Raw genomic sequence first — 27,972 nt, 5'->3', positions numbered from 1 at the left:
TGGGCTGGGAGCCTGAAGATCTGAATTCTTCTTTTAAAACAAGGCAACTTACAGCAAAAGTTACCTTTTTTATGGTTCCACAAGTATGGCCCTGCAAATTTTGATGAATGCTGAAGTCATGTAACCGACATCACAATCAAGACATAGAATAATTTAATTACCACCCAATTCCTGTGTCGGTCCTTCTGCCCACTCTCTTTAGTCCCCAAAGTTTTGCCTTTTGGAGATGTTCTATACACGGAATGATAGAGTGTGTAGCCTTTTGAGTTTTCTTTCAGTCAGCATAATACATATAGTAGCAATGTTTATTGCTGAGTAGTGTTCCATTGTATGGAGGTACCAAGATTTGTTTATCCATTCACCAGTTGAAGGACATTTGGGTTCTTTTCCGTTCCTGCTGATTACAAATAAAGCTACTACAGACATTTATATACAGATTTTTGTGTGAATATACATTTTCATTTCAGTTGGTAAATAAATGAGTAGAAATGGGATCGCTGGATTTTGTTATTACTATTCAAAGTAGGACTATCACCCTCAAATCACCAAACACTTTGGGGCTAAGCATGAAAGGTCACTGGCCCTTAAGGAATGTCATTTCCTTTATTTAAATTTGAGACGGAGTTTTGCTTTTGTTGCCCAGGCTGGAGTGCAGTGGCACGATCTCAGCTTACTGCAACCTCCACTCTCTGGTTTTGAGTGATTCTCCTGCCTCAGCCTCCCAAGTAGCTGGGATTACAGGCTCTAACCACCACGCCGGGCTAATTTTTGTATTTTTAGTAGAGACAGAGTTTCACCATGTTGGCCAGGCTGGTCTTGAGCTCCTGACCTCAGGTGATCCACCCGCCTTGGCCTCCTAAAGTGCAGGGATTACAGGCGTAAGCCACCACACCTGGGCAAGGAATATCATTTCTATTGTGCTCACTCCCCTTCCTAGCTGCCACGGCCCCATTACATGTTATTATTATTATTATTAGAGAAAGGGTCTTGCTCTGTCACCCAGGCTGCAGTATAGTGGCCAGATCTTAGCTCACTGTAACCCCAAACTCCTGGGCTCAGGAAACCCTCCCACCTCAGCCTCATGAGTAGCTGGGACTACCGGTATGCACCATCATGCTTGGCCAATTTTGAATTTTTTTGTAGAGATGGGACTGGGGCAGTCTCACTGTATTGCCCAGGCTGGTCTCAAACTCGTAGCCTCAAGTGATCCTACCACGTCGGTGGCCCACAGTTTTGGGATTACAGATGTGAGCACTACACCCAGCCTTCTGGGGTTTTACTATAAGTATGTTTAACTTTACAAGAAATTGTGAGACTGTAATCTAAAGTGCCTGCACCAGTTTGTGTTCCCACCAGCAATCCATCAGAGTTCTAGTTGCTCTGCATCTCCAGCAGCACTTGGTATTGTTGGCTTTCTTTTCCCATTTTAGTCTTTTTTTTTGAGACAGGGTTTCATTCTTGTTGTCTAGGATGGAGTGCTATTGTGTGATCTTGTCTCACCGCAACCTCCACCTCCTAGGTTCAAGTGATTCTCCTGCCTCAGCCTCCCAAGTAGCTGGGATTACAGGCATGCACCATGATGTCCTGTCAATTTTGCCATGAAGATGGCGGTTTCTCCATGTTGGTCAGGCTGGTCTTGAGCTCCTGACCTCAGGTGATCCGCCCACCTCAGCCTCCCAAAGTGCTGGGATTATAGGCGTGAGCCACCATGCCTGGCCCCATTTTAGTCATTCTAATAAATGTGTAGTGGTTATCTCATTATTATCTTAATTTGCATTTCCCTAATGACTAATGGCAAGCCTCTTTGCAAGTGCTTATTTGCCATTCATACATTTTCTTTGGCGAAGTGTCTGTTCAAGTTTTTTGACCATTTAAAAATTTGATTGTTTTTGTATTACTGATTTTTGCAAGTTCTTTATGTATGTTCGATACAACTTATATATCAGATATGTGACTTATAAATATTTCTCAATATGTGGCTTGTTTTCTTTTATCCTCTTAACAATGTCCTTCGAAGGACAGAAGTTTTTAATTTCAATAAAGCCCATCAATTTCATTTTTTTTTTTGAGACAAAGTCTCACTGTGTTGCCCAGGCTATAATGCAGTGGCACAAATTTCGGCTCACTGCAACCTCTGACTCCCAAGTTCAAGTGATTCTCGTGCCTCAGCCTCCCGAGTAGCTGGGACTACAGGAGTGCGCCACCACGCCTGGCTAATTTTTAGTAGTTTTAGTAGAGATAGGGTTTCACCATGTTGGTCAGGCTGGTCTTGAACTCCTGACCTCAAATGATCCACCTGCCTTGGCTTCCCAAAGTGCTGAGATTACAGGTGTTAGCCACTGTGGCTGGCCCAGTTTATCAATTTCAGAAAACGGATTGTGCTTTTGGTGTTATGTCTAACAACTCCTCACCTAGGAAATCTGAACTTTTGACATGGGTCTACCACTAACTAGCAGTGTGATTTTGAGCAAGCGACTCTCTGGACTTCTTTATCTCCAACTTACAAAGACAGAGCTGGAATAGGGGTCTCTAAGAACCTGTCCAACTCTGCTATTTTAAGTTTAAATAGCATCCTAAGGATAATCATTTTAAAGACCCTATAAGAATAACTATACCTCCCATTTTATGAGTATTTAACAATGACAAGGCATAGCGACCCCAGGCTTTAGTGCATGATCTCTTCATTCTCACTTCTTCCCCCAGGGGTAAGTACTATTATTATTCACATTTCGCAGTGGAAGACACAGAGGTCAATTGTCTAAGGGCACCTACTGTTCAGAGCAGAGTTGGATTCAAACACTGGCAATCTAAGTGGCGGTGGCGGTGATGACAATAGTGTGATCATAGGTGAAGGGTACGATTTGAACTGGCTGATTAGTTTGAGAAGGGTGAGGATGAGCAGAGGGTGGGAAGATACGCCCCCCCTCCTCGTGAGAAGGAAGGCGGCGCGGACGGACAGGGGCGGGGATTTGCTGGCGGAAATTTACAGCCCTTAAGTTCATAAAATTCTTGCGTCCCCCTGTTTGTCACTGGGGCCCTTCCCAACTCCCTCCCTTGATGGCTTCAAAAGGATCCACCTGAGCCCTTAGTACCAAAGGGTGGGGGAAGCTGTGGAGCTGGGATGGAAACCGGATGGGCTCGCTGTGCGTGAAGGCCAGGCCGTGCGCATGTGTGTGCGTTCTCGGACTGTGTGTACACGTGGGTGTGCGGCCCGTCTGCGGCTCGGCAGAAGTCTCCTTCTATGAGGGCGCTGCTCTCCAGCGTGGGGAGGCAGGGGGGCAAATAATGGTGACAGTGTCTGTGCCAGGGGCGAGTGTGACTGAGATTGGCGTGCCTGTGTGTGTCGTCAGAATTGTTCTATTTTATTAATTCAATATATTTCATTTTCATTCTTAAACAGTATTTATTTTATTTATTTAACACATAGTCGTGTGCCAGGGGCTTGGAATCCAGGGGCTGGGACACGCAGTCCAGGCTCTGTCCTCTCTCCAGGAGGTGACGCTGAGGGGATGGGGAGGGTTGAGGGGAGAAACATTAAGCAAATCATGCTAGAAAACAAAACAAAACACCCAGGAACCTGCTGGGCGCGTGGGCGTGGGTATGGGTCCGGGAGTTTGTGCGCCTGGCAGGTGAAACGGAGGTCGGAGCACCTGCTCTACCCTGCTCCATGGGCGCCGGTGGCTGAGCCGGTCCTGTCCCTCAGAGGGCATTTATTTCCTGGCTCCCCCGGCTCTCGGGAAGCCCCCGAACCCTGCTAACGGGCAGAGGGGGACTGCCGTGTCCAAGTTACAGATGCGAAGGTGCGGCCCGCGGCGGCGGGGTTGGGGTTGGGGTTGGGGTTCGTCCCGCATGCTGCAGGGTGGGAGCTGGGGCAGGGCTGAGGCTGGCACTCGGGGCTCTGGAGTCCTTCACCCCAGGACGGCAGGGTGCGTCATTCTCCCACTGGACCAGCAGGTGACGCTGGAGGCCAGGGCTACGCAGGCCCGGGCGCTTTGGGTTCTGGAGAAAGAGGGCAAACATCGCAGTTGCAGTTAGGAGCTCTCGCCGTGCTTGGGACCATGTGCTCGGGCCTTTCACGATGAACTTGTTCACGCCCCCGCCCCCCCCATGGTCTTGTTTATTATTCCATAACTTAGAATTAGAGATAAATTTTTTTTTTTTTTTGAAACGGAGTCTCACTGTGTCGCCAGGCTGGAGTGCAGTGGCGCGATCACCGCTCACTGCAAACTCCACTCCGGGTTCAAGCGATTCTCCTGCCTCAGCCTCCCAAGTTGCTGGGACTACAGGCGCCCACCACCATGCCCAGCTAATTTTTGTATTTTTAGTGAAATGGGGTTTCACCATGTTAGCCAAAATGATCTTGATCTCTTGACCTTGTGAACCCCCGAACTCGGCCTCCCAGAGTGCTGGGGTTACAGGCATGAGCCACTGCACTCGGCCTTAAGTAGCTTTCTTATGGTCACCCAGTTTGTGCGTAGCAGGAACATGGCCCAAGTCCAGTTCAGAGTGAGCGAAATAAGGCTCTTGCTGTAGGGAAGGGGAAGAAGGGCTGAGGGTTGCCTGGGACTGTTCAGGAGGCATGCTAGGAGCTGGTCTCTGACCCTGCTTGGTGGGAGCTGAGGGCAGACCTGCACCTGCTTCAGGAGGTGGTGCTGGCAGGACCAGCAGGGGTCTGAAGCCAGCCCGAGGCTCCTCCATTTCGGGCCTCCCTGGTGTTCAGCATAACCCACCTGGGAGTCTTGGGCTTGGGGAGGAGGGGAGGTGCCCTGCTGCTCCCAGCCCTCCACAGCCAGGCCACCTGTCATCTTCTCATGATCTTGTAGTTCCTTGCCCCGGCAGGTGTACCTGATTACCAGTGTCCCAGCCCAGCTCCTCTGGGAAGCTTTCCCTTCCACTGCAGGGGCAGGTCAGGCAGCCACCTCTGTAACAAGCTCCCTGAGGGTTCTAACGCAGGCAGGCAGGGAACCACCTTGTCCAAACCAGCTCTCGGCTTGCAGCTGAAACCAGCAGTGTTGCTTGTCTTTCCAAACCCACCTATGCAATCTGCTCTCTCACAATAGGAAGAATGTGGCTCCTTGGGCAGGGATCCTGGCTTAGCCACCCTCTATCCCCCTACCGCAAGCCTGGCTGAGAACCCAGGAGGGTGGTTTGACAGATCTACCACCCTCATCCTTTCCTTCTACAAATTACTACTGAGCCCCCTCTATGTGCCAGGCTCTGCCTGAAGTGCTGAGGGGAGAATCTCAGCTCACTTCTTCATGGCAGAGGCAGATGAATAGCAGAAAATAGAAACGAATGTCAGCCTCTGATTATAAAATTAAACAGGGAAAAATGAGAGTGGCACAGTGGGGTGGGTAGGGGATGACCTTAGAAATGTGGTCAGGGAAGGCATCTCTGGGATGTGATTTTTTAAGAAGAGACCTGCAGGAGGTGCCTTTTGAAGATATGGGAAGGGGGTTCCAGGTACAGGAAGAGCCATTGCCAAAGTCTCAGGGCAAGAGCGAATGAGGAGGGAAGGGGTTTGGAAGGGAAGGAAGGCAGGCAGGCGAAGCTGGAGCATCCCAGAGCCAGGGCTGAGATCAGAGAGCAGGGCAGCGCCTGATGGGTGGGGCAAGATCTGGGTTTCATTTTAGACGTAGAGGCAGCCCCCTGAAGGGTTCTTAGTAGGAGAGTGAGGTATTCTCATTTAGTTTTAATCTCTCTGGCTGCTAGTGAGTCCCTCCCTAAAGTTCCCCTTCCTCCCTCCCCAGCAATCTAACCCACAGCTGAGAACCCGGGAGCATAACTGGTAGCCAGGGCTGCTGACCCTGGCCCAGGGTCTGCAGGGTTAATCCCGGGGGCCTGGAGCGGCCCCTGATTAGCAGGCCCTGCCACTCCCTGCTGATAAACTCCCAGGCAGGAAGAGGCAGGACTCATCCGGTAGGAAAGTGGAGAAACCAAAGCTGGAGAGGAGGGGGGCTCCAGGAGCACCTTCGGAGGGCTGTCTTACCCTTTTGGAGGTGGTGAGTTCCCTAGCTGAAAGCTCTCTGGTTTTATCCCTCATTTGACATTTCACAGCCACTCTTGGATTTTATGGGCCCCTGTAAGGAAGAGAAAACAAAATTAGGTGCAGGGCTTTAGAAGGGCCATGTGTACATGAGGTCCCCTGATACCTAAGCTTCACTAGCTCCATGGTAATTGTCCATCTCTAATTTTCCATCAGGGGAATAAGCCCTGTATACAGATGAGGAAGTTGAGGCTCTGAGAGCCTGAAAGGGATATAGAAAACAGAAGGGTTTCTGCTGCAATTTCTTATCCCCCAGCCCAGAGCTCATTCTACCACCCAACCCATCTAAAAATCCAGTTGTCCCTTCTCCTTGCAGACCTGCTCCCACCCCCAGGCTCAGGCCACAAGGAAGGGTAGCATGGGGCATGGTGGAGATGGGTGGGCTGGTGGCAACCTGAAGAGGGAAAGGGCTCAGCATGAAGCAGCATCCCTACTGGGGACAGGATCCTGGGTGGCCAGGATTCCATCTGCCTACCAGACATTCCAAACCACACAATTTTTTTTTTTTTTTTTTTTTTTTTTTTTTTAGACAAAGTTTTTTGTTCTTGTTGCCCAGGCTGGAGTGCAATGGCTCAGTTTTGGCTCAACGCAACCTCTGCCTCCTGGGTTAAAGCAATCCTGTTGCAGTGAGCCGAGATCGCGCCACTGCACTCCAGCCTGGGTGACAGAGTGAGACTCCGTCTCAAAAATAAATAAATAAATAAATAAATAAATAAATAAATAAAGCAATCCTCTTGTCTCAGCCTCTCAAGTAGCTGGGATTATAGGCGCCTGCCACCATGCCCGGCTAATTTTTGAATTTTCAGTAGAGATGGAGTCTCACATGTTGGCCAGGCTGGTCTTGAACTCCTGACCTCAGGTGATCTGCCCGCCTCAGCCTCCCAAAGTGCTGCGATTACAGGCATGAGCCACTGCATCTGGCCCCCAAACCACACATTCTGAACCACCGAGAGGTCAGAGCAGCAGCTCCAGGATCTGGCTGAAGATCAGAATCCCTGGGAATTTGTTAAAATGCAATCCTTGGGCTCTAATCCAAACCTGCAGAATGAGAATTGCCTGGGGTGGGACCAGAAATTTGGGCATTGAACACACTTTCCAGGTTCTTCTTCAGCAGAGCTAGGCTGGGACCCCTGATTTAACCATCCCCCCTGCCTCCTGGGGGTCTGCCTACCTGTGTGAGGGTGGGTCCCCAGGAGTTATCAGGGACAAAGGAATCTCCTTGTCCTGGCAGGGGTGAATGTGAGCGTCTAGGGCTGACTGCTCACATGATAGCATGGCAGTCTCAGCTCTGGCCAGCATGACTCTGGGAAGACGAGGACAAGACCCAGGACTTGGTGGGGACGGGCTTTGCCAGGGCATGAATTAACCCTCTAGGGCTTCCAGGGGAGCCGTCTCCAGGTCTGTCTTCCCTCACCTCTAGAATGGAGTGGAGGAGGCCTGACATGAGAATTATTAAAGCACTTAGGATCCTTCTGGCGACCTTTAGAGAAGCTGTGCTGTGTGCCAACACAATCCTAGAGGGAAGAAAGACACATTCCTGATGACAGACAAGGAAGCTGGGGTCCTGAGAGGTTGGGTAACTTGTTCGAGATTACCCAACTAGGAACTGGCAAGACTGAAATTTGAACTCAGGGTGGTCTGATTTCAGGGCGGTCTGATTTCAGGGCATGTCATTTTTAGGCCATGCTGTCTTGTTTGGCTCCCTTTTCCTTTCCTGTCATCATTTCGCTCGGTGGTATTCACTGAGCACCTCCTTCGTGCCAGTGGAGAGCTGGCACCTCCACCCCACCTTTCTGCAGTGAGGTTGGATAAGGCACGAGGTGGCAGCCCTCTGGAAACTGTAAAGTACTCTCTGGCCATGGAGGATTCTTCTCAACCATGTAGCTCAGCTCTCTCTGTGCTTTCTTCATAGTCTATCTGGGCTGGGAGAGTGCTATCTCTGGCTGAGAGAACCTCAAACTTCAAGATGTATGAGGGCTACCTGGGGAGCTTGTTAAAATGCAGATTGGAACCACTCCCAGAGATTCTGATTCAGTTGGTCAGGGCTGGGCCTCGGGCTATGCATTTTTGACAACTATCTAGATTGTCTGCTGCAGGTGGTTTGAGCGTTGCACTTTAAGATATGGTACACTATTATAGAAAGACTAAAGTCAGAAGAAAGACATAGTGACCATCTGGCAGCCCAAGTCTTAGATGATGAAAGTTAAGGACTTTCTTCTTGGGAAAATGCATACACTCACCTATATCCAAGGTTTTGAAGTTTGTGGAAATTTTGGGTTCCCGAAGTTCAGTCATGCAATTATGGATCCTCAGACCCCAACTTAATAACCCCTGATCTCCATGCTAGGCTCACAGGTCACCTGGGCAATGAAGGCCCCCCAGGCCTCCCAACAAAGTTGCTTCTCCTCTGTGTTCCTGCAATACAGTAAGGACTCAACTCCATCAGAGCTGTGGTTTACCCTGTTTACGCCTCTCGCCCTGGACTGTGGGGCATGCGGAAGTCATTTTCCTCCTCCTTCCTGGCACAAGGTAGGATTATACTGCCCTGTCCCCTTTGAGGTTAGACATATCCATGTGATTATTTTAACCATGAAATGTTAGCAGTAGAAACTATAAGCCAGTGTGTGAGTCCCCAAGTTTGCTTCACCTTGCCACAGTGATCTTAAAAATGTGTCAAGGTGGAGGGTCCATCAGCCCCTGTCCCTGAGTCACTAGGTGAACAGAAACTCATGTTGACCTGTGTTGGACATGCAGTGTGAGTAAGAAATAAACCTGGGGTATTTTTTTTTTTTTTTTTTTTGAGACAGTCTTGCTCTGTCACCTAGGCTGGAGTGCAATGGCATGATCTTGGCTCACTGCAACCTCTGCCTCCCAGGTTCAAGCAATTCTCCTGCCTCAGCCTCCCCAGTAGCTGGGATTAAAGGCACCTGCAACCGCGCCTGGATAATTTTTGTATTTTTAGTAGAGACGGGGTTTCACCATGTTGGCCAGGCTGGTCTCAGACTCCTGACATCAAGTGATCTGCCTGCCTCAGCCTCCCAAAGTGCTGGGATTACAGGTGTAATCCCACGCCTGGCCAAGCCTGGTTTTTTTGTTACTGTAGGATAACCTGGCTTGTCCTGACTGATACAGGTGCTTTGAAGCCTGAGGCGCTCTCTGATTGTGCTTTCTGTCTCCAGTTCCTGGCAGAGGCTGGCACAGAATAGTGCTTGCTCAAGGATCACACCAGCTCCCATTTATTGAGACCTTGCTAAGTGCCAGGCTTGGTTCCCTGTTATTTCATCTAAAACTGCCAACCACCTGTATGTCAGGCATCACTATTCCCATTTTGCAGATGAGGAACATTTCTGGTTAGCAAGTGGCCTGGGAAGCCAGTCTCTAATCTCTAGTGCCTTACCTGAAGAGTCACATATCACATACCACAGGTGAGGGGTCTTTTTTTTTTGAGATGGAGTCTTGCTCTGTCGCCCAGGCTGGAGTGCAGTGGCCAGATCTCAGCTCACTGCAAGCTCCATCTCCCGGGTTCACGCCGTTCTCCTGCCTCAGCCTCCAGAGTAGCTGGGACTACAGGCGCCGGCCACCAAGCCCGGCTGATTTTTTTTGTATTTTTAGTAGAGACGGGGTTTCACCGTGTTAGCCAGGATGGTCTCAATCTCCTGACCTTGTGATCCGCCCGTCTCGGCCTCCCAAAGTGCTGGGATTACAGGCTTGAGCCACCGCGCCCGGCAGGTGAGGGGTCTTTCTTGCAACTCAATAGGCCAATCACTTCTGTCTGAGCCTCAGTTTCCACAGTGTAAAATGGCTTAATAATAATGCTTGTTCTCAAGTTGGCTGTGACATGTAAAGTGCTGGCTATTGTTTTTCATTCTGATGCTACTCGGCCTCTGATGGAAGTTGTTTGGGAGAACAAATGAGTGGAGAAAGGTAGAGTGAAGGGGAAGCTGGGATTTGGTGTCTGAGGACACACTGGGAGCCAAGAAGCAAATCTGGCTCTCTGTCCCTGTGTTTTCGTCTGATCTGAAAGGTCAGTTTCTATCGACTGAGTCCCTACTGTGCACCAAGTTCCATCCAAGATGCTTTCCATGCATCAATTTATTTAATCTGCCTTTGACCCTATGGGGCAGGGGCAGTTATTCACTCCCATTTTAAAGATAAAGAAACTGAGGTTTAGGGAAGTCAAGGATCTTTCCCAGTGACTCATTGCAACGAGAGACAGAGTCAGGGTGGGAGAAGGACCTGGCTGACTCTGCAGCCTGGAATTTGAACCCCTTCATGACATGTGCCCTCCTTCCCTAGGGGAAAAGGAGCAGAGATAGGACAGTGGCAGTGCCTAGGTCTCTGGGCTCCCAGTTCAGCACTCTTTCTCCTTTACAACCTTTTCTCCGCTTGCCCTGAAGGTGTGAAAAGCACATGCACATACACACACTTTAGAAAAAGCAAGCAAGTGAGGAACTCGCCGGGCGGCCCCTCCCCACCCAGCGCCCAGCAGCCCTCTCCGTGCCAGCGCAGACTCCCTGTCACCACCATGATTGGTAGACTAAACAGCTGGAGCGGAGCCGGCCTCCTCGCTCCCTCTCGCCAGGGCGGCCGGCTGGGGCTTTCAAAGACCGGCCTCGCTGCTATCTCCCCCATCAGCCCCAGCAGCATTTAGCCACTTTCTTCAAACACCCAGTCAGGGCATGATGGTTAACGTCAAATCTGGCAGCAAGTCATAACCTATAGGGCTGGGACATTTATCACGGCCTGGGGCCCCTGGGGACTTCAAAGGGGCCTGAGTGGTGGGGGTTGGAGGACTCTGAGTGGGGCTTTTCCTCTACCCAGAGCCTTGGATGTCTCATCAGAGCTGGAGGGATCAAGGGGCTACCTCAGCTGTTCAGCCCAAATAATAATAAGGACAATAATAAATATGGATGACTAATAATAGCTGTGTATTGAGAGATTATCTCCAGGGCACTTTGTGTGTTGCATCTCAGTTAATGCTCATGGCCACCCTGTGGAGCATTTATTGTTATTTTTATCCTCATTTCAGATATCAGAAAAGGAGGGCACAGAGAGGTTAAGCCATTTGCCCAAAGTCACACAGCTAGTAATAAAAATAGCCTCACCAACAATATTTGTCATTATGGAGTGATTGCCATGTGCCAGGCGCTTTGTGTGTGACATAATTTGCTTTTCCATGTACTCTATGAGATAAGCCTTATTTTTCCCATTTTGGGGATGAGAAAATAGTCTGAGAGATGTTGGGTGACTTTCTCCAGGTGACATGACTGGTTAAGTGGCAGAGCTGGGATTCAAAAGCAGATCTTTGGTATACAACCCCCATTGCTAAATCTAACTGGCTTAAAAAAAAAAAAAAAGCCAAACCTGGCTCCCAATTACCTTGCAAGACAGACTCCTGTGGCTGGGGCCTGGGTGGGGTTCTGAGGGGCAGACCTGTCCTCCTCATCCTTGTCACAGTCTCCATCATGCTCCAGGAAGCCAGAGAGTGGTCCTGGACGCCCTGCCGTCAGATCCCAGGCCTGACAAGGATCCTTGGCACATCCCAGGGCCTTCTGATTCGTGAAGGGCAAGGTGGGGGGACACAGGGGCGCTGGGGCCTTTGCTTCCATCTAGCTTCCTGGCAAAGCCTAAGAGAGGAAGGGTCTCATTTATTCACATGGGCCCGAAGGGTTTCTCTGGCTCTAGGCTGAGGGTGGGATAGTCCCAGGAATTGGCTATGGGGAGGGTGGTGTGGAATTTAACCCCTTGGCTGGGATCCTCCACTGAGTCAACTTTTGGTGTGAGGACAGAGCTCTTCCTGAGATGGGGATAGTTTTTCTACAAAGCTCCCTGGAACCATTACACAAATTAACCAAATTTTACAAATACTATGCACACCTACAAAGTACAGCTCTCCAGTACTGCTGAGAGCAAACAGAATGAAACAAACATTTGAAGCAGAGAACGAAAGTGGTCCCTGCTCATGTGGATAAAATTCCCTCCATGAGGCCACATGCAGTAAGTATCCCAAGAGAGGATGCTCCAGAAGGCTTCCTGGAGGAGGTGGTATCTGGGCAGATGGAGGAGATGGGGACAGAGTGTATGTGGAGGGAGTAGGGCCAGTGTGTTAGGGTTCTGCAGAGAAACAGAATCAATAGGATACACATGTATCACAGATAGATAGAGAAAGAGAGAGATAATTTAGGGACTTGGCTAACATAATTGTAGGAGTTGACACATCCATCTCTAGGTTTGGAAATTCAGGCAAAGGTTGAAGCTGAATCTTGAGTCTGGCAGCTGGAAACTCAGGCAGAATTTCTTCCTTTTGGGGGAACCTCAGTGTTTGTTCTTAAGTCTTTCAAGTGAGTGGATGAAGCCCACCCACCTCCTGGAGGCTCATCTGTTTTACCCAAAGTCTGTTGGTTTACAATGTTGATCAGATCTAAAAAATATTTTCACAGCAATAGCTACACTATTGTTTTTCTCTCCTTAGAAATAGAGTCTCACTCTGTTGCCCAAACTAGGTTATAGTGGCACCATCATAGCTCACTGCAGCCTCGAACTCTGGGCCTCAAGCAGCCCTCCCTCCTCAGCCTCTGGAGTAGCTAGGACTGCGGGCATGTGCCACCACACCCAGCGACACTGGTTTTTGACCAAATAACTGGGTACCATAGACTAGCCACATTGACATAAAATTAACCATCGCAAAGGAAATATTGTATGATTCCTCTTCTGTGTGATACCTCGAATAGTCAAACTCACAAAGACAGAAAGTAGAACAGTGGTTACCAGGGGCTGTGAGAAGGAGGACTGGAGAGTTACCGTTCACAGGTATAGAGTGTGAATTCGGAACGATGAAACAGTTCTGAAGGCGGATGGTGGTGATGGCCACATAATGATGTGAATATACTAAATGCCACTGGATTGTACACTTAAAATAGTTAAAATGGTGACTTTTACGTTACACATATTTTTTTTTTTTTTTTTGAGACGGAGTCTCGCTCTGTCGCCCAGGCTGGAGTGCAGTGGCCGGATCTCAGCTCACTGCAAGCTCCGCCTCCCGGGTTTAGCCATTCTCCTGCCTCAGCCTCCCGAGTAGCTGGGACTACAGGCGCCCGCCACCGCGCCCGGCTAATTTTTTGTATTTTTAGTAGAGATGGGGTTTCACCGTGTTAGCCAGGATGGTCTCGATCTGCTGACCTCGTGATTCGCCCGTCTCGGCCTCCCAAAGTGCTGGGATTACAGGCTTGAGCCACCGCGCCCGGCCCCATATTTTATCACAATAAAAGAAAAATTAACTGTCACAATCAAGGAGGGCCTGGCTAGGCGCAGTGGCTCACACCTGTAATCCTAGCACAGGGAGGCTGAGGCAGACAGATCACTTGAAGTCAGGAGTTCAAGACCAGCCTGGCCAACGCGGAGAAACCCCGTCTCTAATAAAAATACAAAAATTAGCAGGGCCTGGTGGCGGGTGCCTGTAATCCCAGCTACTCGGGAGGCTGAGGCAGGAGAATGGCGTGAACCTGGGAGGCGGAGCTTGCAGTGAGCTGAGATCGCGCCACTACATTCCAGCCTGGGCGACAGGGCGAGACTCTGTCTCAAAAAAAATAAATAAAAATAAATAAAAATAAATAAATAAGTAAGAAAATCAATCAATAAATAAATAGGTCATTATTACGAGTGCTAGGGAAGATACTGCATGGCAAGTGCCTGGCACACAGTGAGTAGCTGATCAACAAGAGAGGGGAGAAAGGATGTTTAGGTAGCTGAGAGCGCCAGCAGAGGTGCTCAGAATATTTCCAATCAGCCCAGATCGGCATCCTTTCCCATCTTGGCTGCCCAGGAGCCATGTGGGGCTGAATGGGCTTATCCAAGACTGGGGATTAGCAAGGAAAGCACCTCTGCTGGTTGTGCTGGAAGAAAACTGAGTCCCTCTTAAACCCACCCTACTTAGTTCTGCCTGGGATTGCCCTGGGCTAAGGGGAACTGGGGGTCCAAGAAATAATATCTCATGGGCTGTGTAATTGGTGCTTAATAGATACTTGAGGTGGGCCAGGCATGGTGGCTCACACCTGTAATCCCAGCAATTTGGGAGGCCAAGGCAGGAAGATTGCTTGAGTTCAGGAGTTCTAGACCAGCCGGGGCAGCACAATGAGACTGTCTCTACCAAAAAAAAAAAAAAAAAAAAAAAAAGATACCCAAGGTGGAATAAACAAATACATCTGGCTCTGCTGTTGAGTAGCTGTGTGACTCTGGGCAAGTCTCTTAACTTATCTGAGTCTCAGTTTCCCCACACATTAAAGTGAGGATTGTAACTGTAGCCCTCAGCTCTCCACAGTGAATATCTCAACGCAAAAAGAAGGGTGGGAGGCTCATGGAAAGAATTTCACTATAGATATATGTATTTTTTAAATTAAAAAATTTTTTTTTTGAGACAGGGTCTTGCTCTGTCACCCAGGCTGGAGTGCAATGGCACTGTCTTGACTCACTGCAACCTCTGCCTCCTGGGTTCGAGTGGTTCTCCTGCCTCAGCCTCCTGAGTAGCTGGGTCTACAGGTGCATGCCAACACACCCAGCTAATTTTTGTATTTTTAGTACAGATGGGGTTTTACTATTTTGGCCAGGCTGGTCTCGAACTTCTGATCTTGTGATCTGCCTGCCTCAGACTCCCAAAGTGCTAGGATTACAGGCATGACCCACCGCGCCTGGCCAAATTTTACTGTATTTTTTTACCCTTCCAGTATCAAGTGGAAATTTTGCAACACATCAGTACGAACAATAAAATATCACTATTGTGAAAAATTTAAAAATGGCTCAACTGCCTTTCCTGCCTACTTCAAATGTGTGCAGATGGGATAATGAATGACAAAGTCCTTTGTGATGTGTAAATTGTGGAACAAATGAGAGAAAACATCAGCATTATCATTAATAGAGCACTTTTTCCATTTTTGCTGAGATTTCAGAGATTTCCAAGATCAGACCTCACTCTTCCTTCCTAGCTGCTTATTATATCCTTCAGCTCATCTGACAAATGTTCATTAAAGACCTTCTCTGTGCCAAGCTCTCTATTAGGTGTTGGTGATAGAGAAGTGAGCAAAACAGAGAAAGCATCTGCCACCATGGAGCTTACATTTGATGGAAGAGAACAAACAAGCAAATATCTGCTATGCTAAGGAGGATTAAACACTGCTAGAAACATAGAGGGGTACAAGGTCAAAGCGGGTTCTGTTTTAGATTGAGTGATCAGGGAAGGCTTCCTTGCGGAAGTGACATTTAACTGCAGCCTTACATGAAATAAGGGAGTTAAGCCAAGGCAAGGGAATATTTTGGAGAATAACCCTAAAGACAATGGCCCTGAGGTGGGAACTCAGTAGGCAGCCACCATGCATGCACCTGACTTCCAGTCACATTCTCATCACTTACCCCACCCATCCATATATCCATCCACTTGAGCTCATCTACCCACTCATCCTTCCATCCACCCATCCACCTAAACTTCCATCCATCCATCCATCCATCTAACAAACATCCACTTATTCTCCTGTCCATCTACTTTGTATACCTGTCCATCCATCCATTTATTCATCCATCCATCCATCCCTCCATCCACCCATCTATCCAGCCATCATCTACCCACCCACCCATCTATCCAGCTATCATCCATCCATCCATTCATCCACCCATCCACTTACCTCTTCATCCCCCCATCCTCCCCCCCCATCCATCCATCCATCCATGTATCCATCCCTCCATCCAACATGTACTGGGGATCTGTTATGATTCAGTCATGGGGAGGCATGGAAGAAATGTTGTGAAGAACTAGATACCATCTCCACTGATAGGAACATCACAGCCAAAGGGGAGATGTCGACAGGTGCAAACAGTGTATGGCCTGGCAGTTGATAGTGTGTACTCCATCACTTGCCGTGTATTTTTGATAAGAAAGTGCTCTCAGTGTTTCCCCCTTTTCGTGGTTTTAGGAAATCTCACTCAGGTTTCATAGCTCAGGTCCCAGCCACTGCTCCATGGAACTTTTATGGTCCTTCCTCTTAGAGTTCACTACCCCTTCTAGCTTGGACCTCTATTCTGCAGTATTGTATTCCATCTTGTTTGGAGTTCCTTGTGTAAATTTGAGTCTCCACCACTGGCTCAGGAGTTTCTTAAGGTCAGAATTAAAATAAATAATAATAGGCTACCACATATTTGGTATTCATAACTACATGCTTGATATTGTGCTGAACACATTTTAAATACATTATCTTATTTATTAGTCAAAATACACAGAAGGGGACGAGCTTTCCTACTAGGGAGGTGCTATTATTAATTATCCCCATTTTACAGATGAGGAAACCAAGGCACAGATAATTAAGTGATTTGCCCGTATCACAAGCTAGTAAGTGGCAGAGCTGGGACCTACATCCTAGGCTTTCCAACTGCAAATGCCATCTCTTAAACACTGTACCACTTACTGCCTTAGCCATCTTCTACCCTCGTAATCCTGTGTCAACAAGTGAGTGATAAGCAGGAGGAATGCTGCACACTGAAGTGGGTAAGTTCATGGCTCTGACACGCAGACTGTCTGGTTTGAATCTCACCTTCACTACTGGGACTCAAGTTTGGTGACCTTGTCCCTGGTCAAGTCAATTAGCATCTCTATGTTTTGGTGGTTTTGTGTATAAAATGGGGGTAATCATAGTACCTATCTCATAGGTTTATTGTGAAGTTAAACAATGATTCATGTCAAAAAAGGTAGCTTGATGGATAGCACATGGTAAGCAACCCATAAAAGTTAGCTATTCATTTTATTACATAAAGATTGCAACTTTGGCAGGGCACGGTGGCTCATGCCTGCAATCCCAGCACTTTAGGAGGCCAAGGCAGGCAGATCACAAAGTCAGGAGTTTGAGACCAGCCTGGCCAACATGGTAAAACCCCATCTGTACTAAAAATACAAAAAAGTTAGCTGAGCGTGGTGGCACACGCCTGTAATCCCAGCTACTCAGGAGGCTGAGGCAAGAGAATTGCTTGAACCCAGGAGGCAGAGGTTGCAGTGAGCCAAGATCGCGCCACTGTATTCCAGCCTGGGTGACAAAGTGAGACTCCGTCTCAAAAAAAAAAGAAGATTGCAACTTTATCTATCTCACAATTTACCTTTATTGTTTTTTCACAATTTGCCTATCCTGTTTTACATTCTTTTTCTTTTCTTTTCTTATTTTTTACAGAGGCAGGGTCTTGCTTATTGCCCAGGCTGGTCTCAAACTCCTGGCCTCAAATAATCTTCCTGCCTTGGCCTCCCAAAGTGCTGGGATTATAGGCGTGAGCCATGGAGGCTGGTCTATCATTCCTGCTGTACATTATTTGATACTGGCTGTTCCTAAAATTGCCAGAACTTTTTTTTTTTTTTTTTTTTTTGAGACAGAGTCTTGCTTTGCTGCCCCAATCTGGAGTGCTGTGGCATGATCTCACTGCCATTTCCGCCTCCTGGTTTCAAGTGATTCTTATGCCTCAGCCTCCCAAGTAACTAGGATTACAGGCATGCACCACCACACCTGGCTAATTTTTGTATTTTTAGCAGGGATGGGGTTTCACCATGTTGTCCAGGCAAATCTTGAACTCCCAGCCTCAAGTGATCTGACCGCCTCAGCCTCCCAAAGTGCTGGGATTACCGGTGTGAACCACTGCACCTGGCCTGCCTTGGGAACTTTTAAACTATGCCAGGAACCCTCAAGAAGAGGATCAACTTTAAACAGGAATGTAGAGGGACTCACCCGGTGGGGGCGGGTGGAGCAGGAGGGTCCCCACCATCAGCCTTCACTGGGTTGGGAGATGCTGAGTGAGCTCGGGCGGCCCTTATCTGCCCCTCCCTGGGGGCCTGAGTCAGTCCGGACTTCGAAATTTCCAGGGCCTCCCTGTAAATCACCCTGGGTGATTTATACGGAGACACCCAGTCCACTAATCTGGTAAACAGGATCAGCAGGGCCCAGCCAGATTTATGGGCTGCCAGCAAGGCCTTTCACCACAGGGGGTGTGCATGAGTGACCCTGCTCCTCCTGACCGCTAGCCGGAGCATCCTCATGGGCAGGGGTCATGCTGCCTGGATGCCAGGCCCCACTCTACTCCCTCAGCTGTACTGCTGCTGTTGGATGGCTCCCTTTCCCTCTCTGGGCTCCAGACCCCTCAGGGCCAGGTGTTCATTGATCAGCTGACATACTGTGAGCATGTGGGGAAGCCAAAGGAACTGGAGACTGGCCTTGGTGGAGGAACAGGCCTAGAATGCTGCCCTTATTTCAAATTCTGGCTCAGATATTTCCTATGATTCTCTGAGCCATAGTTCCCCCATGTCTAAAATGGCAACAATAGTACAGTTTTCACAGAGTTGTTACTGTAATAATGGAATGAGAGAATGCATATAGAATGCTTACGCAGCACCCGGCCCCTAGGAAGGAGTCCAGAAGTATTAGTTATTCATAATTATTGCATGAGTGGAATAGTGCAGTAATAATTGCATTATTATCAGACCACACTGGGCTATGCCACAGAGATTCTCACATGATGGGGACTGCCCTAGGGTATGTGTTGCAGCTTTATGGTGGTCATAGGGAATTAGAAGGAAACTTAGTGCCTCTCACTGAGGCAAAAGATGGGTAACCATGGAGGATTCTACAGAAGTTAAGTATGATAGACTAACTTCATACAGTACCATAAATGTATCTTAAAAGTAGAGTGAAAAGAGATACAGCAATGACACAGTAGCAATCACATGACTTAAAAATACATGCTTACACATAGATTCAATGCAATCCCTATCAAAATCTCAAAAACATTTTTGCAGAAATAGAAAAGCCCATCCTAAAATTAGTATGGATTTTTTTTTTTTTTTTTTTTTTTTTTGAGGCAGGGTCTTGTTCTGTTGCTCAAGCTGGAGTGCAGTGGCTTGAACATGGCTCATTGCAGCCTCAACCTCCCAGATGCAAGCCATCCTCCCACTGCAGCCTCCCAAGTAGCTGGGACCACAGGTGCATGCCACCATGCCCAGCTAATTTTTCTGTAGAGTAGCTGGGACTACAGGCATGAGCCACCATGCTTGGCTAGCTTTTCTGTCTTTAAATTTTTTTGCAGAGACAAGGTCTCAGTATGTTGCCCAGGCTAGTTTGGAATTCCTGAGCTCAACCCACCTCAGCCTCCCAAAGTGCTAGGATTTCAGGTGTAAGCCGCTGTGCCTGGCTGATACTTCGTGATTTCAAAACATACTACAAAGCCATACTAATCAAAACAGTATATTATTGGCTGGGCATGGTGACTCACACCTGTAATCCCAGCACTTTGATAGGCTGAGGCAAGTTCAAACCAGGAGTTTGAGACCAGTCTGGGCAATGTATCGAGACCTTGTCTCTACTAACAAAAACAAACAAACAAACAAAATCCAATATCGTATTGGCATAAATGTAGATGTATGGACCAATGGAATAGAATAGAGGGTCTAGAAATAAACCCTTACATATATGGCCAACTGATTTTTGACAAAGGCACCAAGACCATTCAATGGGAAAAGAACAGTCAGTCTTCTCAACAAATGGTACTGGGAAAACAGGACATCCACATGCAAAAGAATGAAGCTGGACCCTTACCTTACACTATATACAAAAATTAACTCAAAATAGATCAAAGACCTAAACTTAATAGCTAAAACTATACCACGCTTAGAAGAAAATATGGGGGGAAATCTTCATGAGCTTGGATTTGGTGTTGATTTCTTTTTTTTTTTTCTTTTTTCTCTTTTTTTTTTTTTGAGACAGAGTCTCGCTCAGTTGCCCAGGCTGGAGTGCAGTGGCGCCATCTCGGCTCACTGCAAGCTCCGCCTTCCAGGTTCACGCCATTCTCCTGCCTCAGCCTCCCAAGTACCTGGGACTACAGGTGCCCGCCACCATGCCTGGCTAATTTTTTGCATTTTTAGTAGAGACGGGGTTTCACTGTGTTAGCCAGGATGGTCTCGATCTCCTGATCTCGTGATCTGCCCACCTCGGCCTCCCAAAGTGCTGGGATTATAGGCGTGAGCCACCGTGCCCGGCCTTTCTTTTTTTTTTGAGGTGGAGTTTCACTCTTGTTGCCCAGGCTGGAGTGCAATGGCAGGATCTTGGCTCACTGCAACCTCCATGTCCTGGGTTCAAGTGATTCTCCTGCCTCAGCCTCCCGAGTAGCTGGGATCACAGGCATGCGCCACCATGCCCAGCTAATTTTTGTATTTTTAGTAGAGATGGGGTTTCTCCATGTTGGTCAGCCTGGTCTCGAACTCCCGACCTCAGGTGACCGATCCACCTTGGCCTCCAAAAGTGCTGGGATTATAGGCATAAGCCACCATACCTGGCCTTAATTTCTTAAATAGGACACCAAAAGCACAGGCCACACATGCCAGAAACAAACTGGATTTTATCACAAAATTAAAAACTTTTGTGCACTGAAGGTTTTCTCTCACCATCAAAGGAGTAAAACTCACAGGATAGAAGAAAATATTTGCAAATCATATATCTGATAAAGGAGTAACATCCAGAATATACAAAGAACACCTGCAATTCAACAACAACCAACTAAACAACCCGATTAAAAAATGGGGTACTGGGTGTGGTGGCTCGGGCCTGGAATCCTAGCACTATGGGAGGTGGAGGTAGGAGGATCACTTGAGGCCAGGAGTTTGAGACCAACCTGAGCAACACAGTGAGATTCCAACTCACTCTCTCTTTTTTTTTCTTTTTGAGACAGGGTTTCCCTCTGTCGCCCAGGCTAGAATGCAGTGGCACGATCGCGGCTCATTGCAACCTCTGCCTCCCAGGTTCAAGTGATTCTCCTGCCTCAGCCTTGTGAGTAGCTGGAATTACATGCACGTGACACCACAGACCAGCTAATTTTTGTATTTTTAGTAGAGACGTGGTTTCACTATATTGATCAGGCTGGTCTCCAACTCCCGACCTCAGGTGATATGCCCGCCTCGGCCTCCCAAAGTGTTGGGATTACAGGCATGAGCCACCATGCCTGGCAGAGACTCCATCTCTTAAAAAAAAAAAATTTTGAAAAAAATTAGGCAGTCATGGTGACATGCGCCAATAGTCCTAGCAACTGAGAAGGCTGAGGTGGGAGAACTGCTTGAGTGCAGGAGTTTGAGGTTACAATAAACTATGATCTAGCCACTGCACTCCAGCCTGGGCAACAGATCAAGACCCTGTCTTAGAAAAAGAAAAGAGAGTAGGGGCAAAGGACTTGAATAGACATATCTCTGAAGATGATACCTAAATGGCCAGTAAGCACATGAAAAGATACTCAACATCATCAGTCACTAGGGAAATGCCAATCAAAAGTACAATGAGATACCACTTCATATCCACTTGGATGGCTATTATTAAAAAAACAAAAACCAGAAAATGGAAAATAACAAGTGTTGGCAAGGATGTGGAGAAACTGGAACTCTTGGGCATTGCTAGTGGGAATGTGAAAGGGTGCAGCTGTTGTGAAAAATCCTTTGGCAGTTCCTCAGAAAGTTAAACATAGAGTTACAATATGATACAACAATCCCACTCCTAGGTATACACCCAAAATAATTGAAAACAGAGACTCAACAGATACTTGTACAACACTGTTGATAGCAACAGTGTTCATATTCACCATAGCTAAAATATAGAAACCATCCAAGTGTCCGTCAGCAGATTAATAGATACACAAAATGTGGCATATACAGTAATACACCCTAATCCTCAAGGGATACATTCCAAGACCCCCAGTGGATGCCTGAAACTCAGATAGTACTGAACCCTATATATGCTGTTTTTTTTTTTTCCTTATGCATACATATACAGCATGTACATGCTGTACTAAGAGATGACTCATTGTCCTGGCTAGGATGAAGTGGGACATTGTGAGATTTCATCACACTACTGAGAATGGCATGCAACTTAAAACTTATGAATTTTTTATTTCTGGAGTTTTCCACATAATATTTTCCAACAGTGGTTGACTGCCAGTAATCTAAACCACAGAAAGTAAAATGCAGATAAGGGGACACTACTGTACATACAATGAAATATTATACAGCCTTAAAGAGGAATGACCTTCTGATACATGCTACAATATGGATTAACCTCGAAAACATTAATGCTAAATGAAATAAACCAGACACAAAACGACACATATTGTATGACTCCACTTATATGTGGTATCTAGAATAGGCAAATTCATAGAGACAGAAAGTAGAATGATGGTTACTGGGGATCAAGGGCGGGGGAAATGGGGAGCTATTGCTTCATGGTACGCAGTTTCTGTTCGGGGTGATGAAAAAGTTTTGGAGCCGGATAGTGGTAATGGTTACACAACATCATGAATGTACTTAATGTCACTGAATAACATCCTTAAAAATGGTTAAAATGGTAAACTTTGTGTTATGTATATTTTACCACACAAAAAACACACACACACAAAAGACTTGTTGGAACCAACCCAAATGTCCATCTATGATAGACTGGATAAAGAAAATGTGGCACATATATACCATGGAATACCATGCAGCCATAAAAAAGAATGAGTTCATGTCCTTTGCAGGGACATGGATGAAACTGGAAGTCATCCTTCTCAGCAAACTAACACAGGAACAGAAAACCAAACACCGCATGTTCTCACTTATAAGTGGGAGTTGAACAATGAGAACACATGGACATAGGGAGGGGAACATCACATACCAGGGCCTGTTGGGGGGTGGGGGTCAAGGAGAGGGAGAGCATTAGGAAAAATACCTAATGCATTTGGGGCTTAAAACCTAGATGCTGGGTTGATAGGTGCAGCAAACTACCATGGCACATGTATACCTATGTAACAAATTTAAACATTCTGCACATGTATCCCAGAACTTAAAGTAAGAACAGGTTGGGCGTGGTGGCTCACGCCTGTAATCCCAGCACTTTGGGAGGCCAAGGCGGGTGGATCACAAGGTCAGGAGTTCAAGACCAGCCTGGCCAATATAGTGAAACCCCGTCTCTACTAAAAATACAAAATTAGCCAGACGTGGTGGTGCATGCCTGTAATCCCAGCTACTTGGGAGGCTGAGGCAGGAGGATCAGTTGAATCCAGGAGGCAGAGGTTTCGGTGAGCCGAGATCACACCACTACACTCCAGCCTGGGCAACAGGACTGAAACTCTGTCTCAAAAAAAAAGTAAGCACACACACACACAGACACACACACACACACACAAAAAAAATGATGCATATTTCATTTTTAAAAGGTGTACATTAAACCAATATAACACTTGCCTTTGTATATGTGTGTGTTGTGTGTGTATGTGTTGTGTTGTATGTGTGTGCGTCCCATGTGAGTAGGGGAGTGAGTGATGAGGATAAATGGGAAGAGAGAAAACAAATTTGTAAGCTTCAGGCAGCGTGGACTGACAGTGGTAATATGCCATGAACAGAGGAGGTGGTTAAGTTGACCCTGCAAATCTGAGATCTAAGAAACAGATATGGCTGGGTGTGGTGGCTCACACCTGTAATCCCAGCACTTTGGGAGGCCGAGGGGCACAGATCACCTGAGGTCAGGAGTTTGGGACCAGCCTGACCAACATGGTGAAACCCCGTCTCTACTAAAAATACAAAATTAGCCAGGCGTGGTGGCACATGCCTATAATCCCAGCTACTCGGGAGACTGAGGCAGGAGAATCGTTTGAACCTGGGAGGCAGAGGTTGCAGTGAGCAACCTCCAGCCTGGGCAATAAGAGTGAAACTCTGTCTAAAAAAACCCCAGAAAACAAAAAACAGACATACAAACTCATCCTGGAGATTAGAACAATGGTTAATGAAGGGCTAAGATATTATACTAGGCCATGAAATGGGCATGTAGCCATCCATCATACTATTCCTTTTGGTTTATGTTTGAATAGATAGGTTTCATAAGAAAAGCTACCAACAGCAAATTGGAGTTCATGGAGTGCAGGGAAGCCCAATGGCCTGGGGTTGGGGACTGGCGTGCACCTCCCCACTCACTGGTTTAGTGTATTTAGACTGCACTAATTTAGTGTTGAAGACTTCGATCTACAGCTACCTGTCAGTAACTTGGGTCTAGCACCACTGTATGCCAGAAGTGGCGCATTTTATGTGTGCCTGCTCTGCCCCTTCCAGAGATTGTGGCCAAGAAACCATCCAGAAAAGTCTACAGTGAATGGCAGGGCACCAGGTGAATAAGGCTTAGATGTTTGAAGGGGCAGAAGGTCCTGTGGTCAGAACCTATCCTTCTAGGCTTCAGGGAGGTGCTGGTGATGGGGCACACATTGACCTTGAAGGGTACTTGTGAAGCAGACAGGTAGAGAGGAAGAGAGAGAAGAACAGGAGTAAAACACCTGGTACAAAACACCTGGAATAAAAATGACAGATTTGAACAAAGGAGGGGCAGGGAGAGGGGAGAAGGGAGGCAGAGAAGCAGGGAAGAGAAAGAAGTGGCTGGTGGGAGGGACATGGCTCACAGGAAACCACCAGCCAGGTCCATCGACTCTGTTCGTTCGTTCGTTCGTTCATTCATTCAACATGCACTGAATGCCTACCACATGCCAGACCCCATGCTGGGGGCAAGGGATGCAGCAGCAAATAAGGCAGACAGGGCTCCTGTCCTCATGGAGTGCCTACCAGTGGGAACAGATGTTACAAACACATCAAATGAAATAAGATAGTCTCTGAAGGCCACCAGCACTGGGAGGAAAGCAGTAGGGCGCAGGAGAGACCAGCTTGTTTGGAGGTGGCCACGAAAGACCTTCAGGCCTAGAGGAGGAGAGGAGTCAGTCTTATGAAAAGCAAGGGAAAACCATCCAGGCTGGAGGAGCAGCAGCAACTCCCCTCAGATGTAGGAGAACATCAGAGATGGAGAACATGGTTGCCATGGAAACCCAGCATCACACACCTCTGCCCAGAGACACCACAGCCCTTTTCTTTGTCCTAACTTTATCTCTAGAAAGGCCCTCAGGAATCACTCAGTCCTTTAAATAAATGGGGAAACTGAGTCATAGGGAGGCACTTTCCTAAGGTCACAGCTTGCCCATGGGGAACCCAGTCCTCCTGACCGCATTTGGATCCTTTCCTCATCCCTTCTTTAAGATGGGGATTTCTCTCATCTGGACATGCCTTGGGAGAACTGGCCAAAAGGGAGAGGAGACATGGGTGACTCCATCTTTTCACATGCGTAGAGAGACATGACACTTGAGCCCACAGACTCAGGACTTGGGGACAAGTCAGGCTATTTTTGCCAAATGAAAACATAGGATGCACACATGTCCTGGGAAGTCACCTGAACCACAATGATGAGGGAGAGTCTCCTTTCCTTTTCTAACATTTTCCCTTCGGGCCTGAAAAGACTTGCAGTTTGGGAGGTGGGGGCAGGAGAACTATTTTCACAGAACTCAAGGCTCCCCTCCGACGAGGAGCAGCAGACCTGAGGAGTCCTGAGGGACAGAAGTGGGTCTCCAGTGGGTGGGTGTTGCAGGAAGACAGATTTCAGCTCAACAACAGAATGTACCTTCTCACTCCTCTGGGTGTCGATGGTGGAAGGGGTTAGAAAGCTGAATGGCCATCCATTAGGGAGATGCCTGAGGAAGATGGGAAGTTGAACTTCTGAGATATTTTCCAGCTTGGAGTCAACAGCTCCACAGGTTAATGACTTAGGATCCAACCATAAAACTAATAACATAACAACAACGATCAAATATTACTTGAATTCACAACTGAATAATGATCACTTCAGTTTCCATGTTCTATGTATAGTCCTTGGCTGCTTGGTTGGTCCTCAAAGGTGTGTCCCTGGGCACACAGACTCAACGGATCCCCACATGTTACTGTCTTAATTTTGTTACAGGGAAGGAAGGAGCTTGGTTGAAAAGTGACAGCCTTAAGCGTTTCCTTTTCTGCCATAATGCATTGCAGTAAATACTGGTAATATTTGCAATGAGTGCTCACTATATTCTGGGCCAAGCTACGGCACTTAATTTTCACAATAACCCCGTGAAGAGGTTCTATAAGTGCCTCTGACTCTAAGACTTTTTTTTTTTTTTTTTTTTTTGAGATGGAGTCTTGCTCTGTCGCCAGGCTGGAGTGCAGTGGTGCGATCTCAGCTCACTGCAACCTTGGCCTCCTGGATTCAAGCGATTCCCCTGCCTTAGCCTCCCAAGTAGCTGGGACTACAGGCCCGTGCCACCATGCCCGGCTAATTTTTTGTATTTCAGTAGAGATGCAGTTTCACCATGTTGGCCAGGATGGTCTCAATCTCCTGACCTTGTGATCTGCCCGCCTTGGCCTCTCAAAGCGCTGGGATTATAGGCGTGAGCCGCCACACCCGGCCGACTCTAAGACATTTTAATGCTATTATTCTTTGTTGTCCATGTGAAGGGGACTTTGAATTTTCTCCTGATGATTGGAGGGGATTTTCATTTGCACAAGTGGTTCTGATGTGAGGCCGAGCATAATCAGCTCCAGGAAAGAGGAACCTGCCAAGTTCTCTGCAAGTCCCAAGGAAGAGAAGCAGAGTCCGCGTAGGGGGCTGAGGAGAGGGCCATGTGAGAAAGGTGGCATTTGTGCAGCGCTGAGTGTGTGTGTGTGTGTGCATGTGCACACATGCCCATGCACGCTGGCCATGCAAGAGTTTTGTGCAATTCAGTGACACAGTCTCTGATTCCAAAAGTGAATTCCAGGTCAGTTCAAACATATATGAAAATCATCTTGGTACTTCTAGATTAAGTAGAATGGGCAAAGAGCAAGAAGAATAAAGATAGGGGGTGGGATCCATTTTTTTTTCCTCTTTCCAAACATTGGCAACAGTTTGCAACACTGTTTTGAGTGCAGGGTGGACAGCCCGGGTCTACCAACCCTATAAGCCACTCGGTGTCTGCCTCCCTTTCACCTACTCAGGGCTGAGGGCATGTAGGGTGAATGTGCAAACCCACAACCCCAGGAGTGGCTGGGAGGATCAACTGTCGCGTTTTCTGTTTTGAATGGAACTTTAGTGCATTTCTGCTTGATTCTTTTGGCCAAATTTTTGAAAAAAGAGGTGCTTTTCTTCTTTTAAACCTGAAAACAAATTGTAGCTGAGGGAGAAAAAAAGGTGTTGCTTCATTTCAAGCTCAGTGCTATTTTTCTAAGATCTGGTTTTCTAAAAAGTAGGATAAAACAAATATCTCTTTACCACAACTGGGCTTTCTAATGAGCTCCCCTGTGTCTTCCCCCTAAATTCAAACCACTTGGTCTCCACATAAAATCTCCCGACCCCTTTTAACACCCTTCTGAAGGAAGGGCCAGCCCCAGCTGGCACCCCCTGGCTGCAAGCCACAGAAGGTGTGTGGCTCGGGAAAAGGCGTGTGCTGAGAGAGAGTGGGGTCACAGCCATTTCAGAAGCCTTTTTTTTGTTAAGGCTGGAGATGTCATCCACAGTGAGAAAGCATCAGGGCACACACAGATGGGGACCCCAAGGACCTCAGGCCACTACCACTTTGACACAGTCTGGCAGAAGATGTGCAGCCCTCAGAGGGAAAAAAAAAATTCCATTTCCACATTCTTCTGCCCCGGACGCCCACTGGATGTTTACACATCCCTGGGAGAGGTTATCTCCACTTGACTTGAACCAACACCAGGCCTCCAATGGGGGAACCTGGGGGATGTTGAGAAAGGCGTCTGTGTGTGTGTGTGTGTGTGTGTGTGTGTGTGTGTGTGTGGTGGAGGAGTCAGGGGTTCAGAGGAGAGGTTCCTTGGAATCCAGATACCCACAGAATCACCCTGGTTTCTGGCCCTTCTCCAGCCACCCCCTGCCAATAAATGGAGGCGTCTTTCTTTTCTTCTTTCTTTCTTTCTTTCTTTCTTTCTTTCTTTCTTTCTTTCTTTCTTTCTTTCTTTCTTTCTTTCTTTCTTTCTTTCTTTCTTTCTTTCTTTCTTTCTTTCTTTC

The sequence above is a fragment of the Theropithecus gelada genome, chromosome 6 (genome assembly GCF_003255815.1).
Source record: "Theropithecus gelada isolate Dixy chromosome 6, Tgel_1.0, whole genome shotgun sequence".
NCBI classification, from domain to species: domain Eukaryota; kingdom Metazoa; phylum Chordata; class Mammalia; order Primates; family Cercopithecidae; genus Theropithecus; species Theropithecus gelada.
This window is presented reverse-complemented; position numbering follows the sequence as displayed.